This window comes from Pelodiscus sinensis, chromosome 1 (genome assembly GCF_052426305.1).
Source record: "Pelodiscus sinensis isolate ZL-2025 chromosome 1, ASM5242630v1, whole genome shotgun sequence".
Classification (NCBI taxonomy): domain Eukaryota; kingdom Metazoa; phylum Chordata; order Testudines; family Trionychidae; genus Pelodiscus; species Pelodiscus sinensis.
The window spans coordinates 200,258,317-200,264,443 of NC_143052.1; positions in this window are offsets into that span (position 1 = coordinate 200,258,317).

Here is a 6,127-nt window from a genome sequence, read left to right on the forward strand (position 1 = left end):
CCCATGCGCCAAACGCCCAGGGCCGGGGCCAGCACTGACCTCTCCCGCGCCCCCGGGGGTGGGGCCGCCTAACCGCCGCGCGCCCAGGGCCGGCACTGACCATGTGCTGAGCGCCTGGGGGCGGGTTCGGCCCCGGTCATTTGACAGGTGCACAGAAATGGCTCGGTGGGCGCCATGGTGCTTGCGGGCACCGCATTGGGGACCACGGGTATATATGGTCATGCCTATTTTCTTCCACAATTTGATCTGAGGAAATGGGTCTGGCCCACAAAAGCTCATCACCTAATAAACCATCTTGTTAGTCTATAAGTGCTACATAGTCCTGTTTTTCACTCACAGTAAGGGAGATACCTGCCTCTCTCCTTTTACCCCCTCCCCACCATAATAGGGCAGGTGACAGGCTTTGCAAGTCAGGCATTAATTTGATGGACAGTTAAGTTAACCACTCACAATGTAAGGGAGTGCCGCTCCACCCTCTACTATACAGCAGTGTGGAAAGGGTCAGGTGAGAGTGTGAGGGGCAGCTGAGGTCTGCTCTCAGCATGGGGGCATCCAGCCATTTCCTGGCTCGGCCATGTGTCTGCTCAGGGCAGGGGCTCTGTAGCCCTGACTGCTGCCCTAATCCCGCCTCCTCCGGGAATGATGTGGGCCGGTGACAGTTGCTTTGTGGCAGCGCTGCCTGTGGGGCACTGAGATTGGGGCAGCCGCTGGGCTGTACATGGGCCTGACTGTAGTGAAGGGGAGTGGGAGCTTGGAAACAACGCCCAGCATCCTTCAGCATGTTCTCAGCCTTTGCTCATGGCTCTGGCGGCCTTCTCGATGCAGTGACTGATTCTTATTGGTCGTAGGAAGGTGCTGTTGGTACATGAGCCCTGCTTCTGTGTGGTGGTCATAACCGGTGTAGCAAGAGTTCGATAACCCTCATAGGTTTGGATAGTATGAAGGACTAGCTTCCTCACACAACTGTGTGAGTTATGACTGTGTTGGCACATTCATTTCGGCAATGTTGGCTGACCTAATGCTTACAAATTCAAAAAGAATTGCAAGGTCAAAAAAGAGCTAGATAGTCATGGACGGGTCTATCCTCCATGAATCTATTCGCCAGGATGGGTAGGAATGGTGTCCCTTGCCTCTGTTCATCTGGAAATGGATGACAGGAGAGGGATCACGAGATGATTGCCTGTTGTGTTCTTTCCCTCTGGGGCATCTGACATTGGCCACTGTTGGCAGACAGGATACTAGGCTAGTTGGAGTTTTGATCTGACCCAGTATGGCCAGTCTTATGTAGATAACAGTTTGAAATTGAGGTCTTAATGAGCTCTCCACTGATCTTCAGGACCTGACTGTATTTACATAAATGCACCTACTTTGCCTATGTATCCAGCAGACTAGTTGTGTTGCCCACATAATCAATTTTGGCTGTTGTTAGGTTACAAATTACCTTTTGCTTTCCACAAGCTGCACTTCATTTAACTTTTTATGTGTGATATAGCCAAATATTTGGATGATAGTATTTAAACTGTAATATTAAATTAACTTTAACTTGGGATGTTGCAGATCATGTACTTTATTTACTTTAAGACTTTTCAAACCAAATTTTATACTTTTGGATAATTTAAGTATTGTACCCATATGTATAAAAAGCTTTTCTTGTCTGTATATTAGATCATTTTAATGTTAACTTTAATAAAAAAATTAAATTGAAGGTAGGGATAATGAAATGTTGTTATCCCTATTGTATGAGTAAAGGGCAGAAAATTTGTACTTAGCCTGCCCTGATTAAGGGGCCAGTCTCAACTTCTGCTTCTGTAATTTCCACTCTAGTTCATCTGATGAAGTGAGTTTTACCCATGATAGCTTATGCCCTAATAAATCAGATAGTCTCTAAGGTGCCATAGGGGTCTTTGTTTTTGAAATCACCAAGTAAAGAGTTCAGATGCCAGATTCCAGTGGAGAGTGAGGACTGTTGTTTTGGCTAGTAGTATGGGCCCTGCCTAAGAGTCATAGGTATCATTTGATCTGCCTCTCTTCTGTTTAAAGATAGAGTTGATTGGGCTCCATTGAGAAGCTTTTGTTTTGTTAAGGGACACTAGAGCTGATAAACAGATATAAGTGCTTAGACCTTCCATGAAATAATGTTTCTGTGGAAGACTCTGCCTAGACTGCACTAGCAGGGAGGTTTTCCCACTCTAAGCTGAAATCGTTGAGAGCTGGCTGGTACCGCAAGAGACCAATGTCTTGTGTATACTACTGCAGGCCATCGACCCAAGTGACACAACTTCAGCTATGTGAATAATATAGCTGAAATCAATGTACTTAGATCTGTTTACTGCGGTAAGATGACAGCTGACACTCTCTTATCAACTCTGCCTACTCTTCTCATTTTGGTAGAGTACCAGATTTGACAGGAAAATGCTCATTGGTCGATTTATCACATCTATACTAGACACAATAAATTGACTCTCGCTGGATTGATTGCTGCCCATCGATCCAGTAGGTAGTGAAGACATACCCAACTCACAGAGGTCACAGGAGCGAGGCATGTGGCAGCAGAAGGTAATAGTGCAAGGCTAAGTTCCCTCTAAGCTGCATGACTGCACAGCTATTTTCTGAGCCCCCTCAGAGGTTCACAGCTCCTGCACAGGCAGGGAGCTCAGCTGACTGGCAGGGGGGTAGTGGGGTGTCTCTAAGCAGCAGCTAAACAGAGCTGCTGCATGCTGAACAGAAGAACTCCCAGAGCAGATAAGCAGGACACACCTGTCTTGGGGGAGGGAATAATTAATTAATTTGCTTGGGGGAGCGGGAGTTTTGAGAGTCCTGTCTGCCCCAGGAGGGAAAGAAAGAGAGAGAAAGGAAGACAAAGGCAGAAACCCAGCACTCTGTTCAATCCTCCTGGGCTGGGAAGGGGGAGGTAAGGGAATGACTGCATGGGGTAGGTGGGGGAAGAGAGGCTGGTGGGTGCTGGCATCTGTGCAGGTAGATGGAGGTAGGGGGCAGTTTGTTAGGGTGTCCTGATTTACTTGCAGCAGTCCTTTCTGGCTGGGTTGGAGGGAGTGGGGGAAAGCAGGCTACATGGCAGGGGTTGTGTGCCAGGAGAACATTTTCATGATTACATTTCAAACAAAGTTTACAGAGGTGTTAATGGCTCAAGGTAAGAAAGAGATTTTTAACACTTTTTTTGGAGTGTTGCATCTATCTAAAATTCGGATCTTAATGTTTTTTTAAAATCCTGTGTTACTAATTAATACATGGTAGATTGTATTGCATTAATTAATACATGGTAGATTGTATTGCTTACTAATTAATACATGGTAGATTGTATTGCATTAAGGTCAGATCTTTGCTATGTGGTAGAGATTTGACTCTTATGAATCAGAAATAAAAAGTACTAGGTGTGATGCTAGTTTTGTAGAATGAAACCTTATTTGCAAGCTTTTTGAAACATGCATCTGTCTACAAACTCTGAAGCCATGTGTTAATTTCCTACCTTTGTACAGAACCTTTGTAGTCATTAAGGGTACCTTACAGCAACTAGCCACAGGTGTCTTGTTTTAATATATCTTTCTTCCATACATATGGACTGCTTAAAATATATATATTTGTAATGTATGTGTTTTGTTTGTAATGGTGGTGCACATCCATACACTACCTCAATATTGGTGTTGTACATAAGAAAATTCAAGCTGCCCAAGGAAAGAAAATATTAGAGGGAATTCTGGTGCAGGGCCATTGACAATTAAGTAGATGATGGAACAGTGGCACAATGAACAACAGCAGTAAGTTCCCTGTAAGCTGAGCCTTTGAGTGGCTACCCAGGAGAGATTCTACTGCTGCCCAATTGACTAGCAGAGCACCCACAGCTAGCAGCATGGATTACTACTGATGGTGCACATATGCATATGCCTTGGTGCACATAATAAAATGTAATCAGTACATGGAAGAAAAAAATGAGAAGGAACATTGAGCAGCAGTTGGAACAATGAACCAAAGTGTCTTCTACCCTTCTCTTCAACCCTGATTCTCCAAGGTGGAAGATGAACTCAGGCAAAAATACCTTTGAACTCTGGGTCCCCACTGACCAAGGATTATGAGTGGGAAGGGGAATGTTAAAGGAACATTTGTTTGTTGAACTATATTTTAGTGACTTTGCTCCAGAATGTTAGATTTCTGGCAGGGAAACTTGTATAAATGTGTTTCCCAGGGGACAAAGATTTTTAAAATGCACCATTGTTATCTCAAGAAGTCATTATCTTGAGGAGTTTCTGTATTAAACATTATTATTTTTACACTATAAATTATTTCAAAAGTCATTTACATTAAATACAGTTATGATATAGCTTAGAAATCTAAAAACTATTATGTTTTAGTGAAATTTGTATTGTTATGTTCAATTTGCATTATCCTAATAAAACTTACATTTTATTTATATTCTGTGTGTTTCAGGTCAAAGTGAAGATAAAACGCTTAAAAAAGCTAAACAATTTTTCTACTCAAAAGCCTAAAAAATAATCAAGATGAAGAACATACTAAGAAGCAAGAATATGCGTACGTCACATCAAGTTTCAAGTGGTATATATACATCTAAACAGCCCACAGCACAGTTACATCTGAAGAAAAAGTGTCTCTACAACCTAACTATAGTTCCTGGTTACTGCATGTCAAAATTTTCCCATTTCTTGAAGTTACAAAAGACTGGTGTATCTCATGGAAAAGAGCTTATGCTTATGCTCAACAGTAGTAGATTTTTTTTTTATGCAAGTGCAGGTTTTGTTGCTGGATAATCGGAGGAATATCCATTGAAAACAAATGGGAAGAATCAAAGACTTCATTAGGTCTGGACTGAAGACACTTGAATCCTTAAGTGAAGGGGACAAGAAACATTGTTTTAAAGCCAGCTGAAAATGTACACAGACTTGATTTGAAATAATCATTAACAGTGACTTCTGGAGTCTAATGAACCTCTATGTAGCTGTTACATATACCTGTTTTATAAAACACCTCCAGTTGCGTGGAGTGAAGCATTACCAGCAGTAGAGCTATTATGTGATCAGGACAGGGAATTTGAATACAGAGTGGAATATCATATAACAAATAAAGATTTGACTTCTGCTTCCTTTGTTTTATCATCACTAACAGCTTGACCTGCTCTTTGTGATGTTTCCTGGGATGACAGAAGTAGGAATTCATCTCTCACTGCTTCCAACAGCTACACTTGAACTTTTTGGGGGGTCATCAAGTATAATTTTTGTTCTAAAAGCAGTTGCCTTTAGCTGATTGTGTGAATGAATCAATGAACATCAGGTGAAGGACTAGAAGTACCAGACATATGAGAAGTCACAAAAGATGAACATACTGCATTTGAGAAGTTCACTAACAAAGTTGTGTAAAACTATAACAAGAAGCTAAGAAGGGTGTAGATGTAGTGCTGCATAGAAGGCTTGGGCAGTCATCTTTCAATTTATGTCATGATTCAAAATGTGAGTGCTCTGACAAACATTTTTCAGGTTTTTTACTATCATATCACAGCCCACCTTCGCCCACATGGATTTGCTTTGGGACCTCGCCTCCTTTAAACTGGAATCCTGTACTCTATAGGGGGAAAAAGACTGTTACCTCAGGACATTCTGTGGCTTTGGTTCTGCAGTGAACAGCTTCAGTGATTTCAGGGGGGCTCCATGCTGCCAGGGGAGATGTGCCTTGGGTTTGAATCAGGGTTGCATAGTAGTATGCATCTACACAGTAAGCCGTTATTTCAAAATAATGTTGAGATGGAGGACTTCTTACTCGACTCCTGTAACCCTCATTTCACGAGAGGTAAGGGAAGTTGAAGGAAGCGTGTTCTTCCTTCGACTTCCTGCTGTCTAGACAGCACCAAAAGCCAAATTAAGCTATTTCAACTTGAGCTACGCAGTCAATGTAGCTAAAGTTATGTATCTTAATTCGACTTCTGCCCTGGAGTGTAGACATGCCCTAGGATTCTTGCCTCATTTGTTGCAGTAGCTGAAAGGTATACAGCAAGTGAAATCATAGAACACTAGAACTGGAAGGGACTTTGAGAGGTCATTGAGTCCGGTCCCTTGCCTTGACAGCAGGACCAAGTACCATATAGACCATCCCTGATAGACGT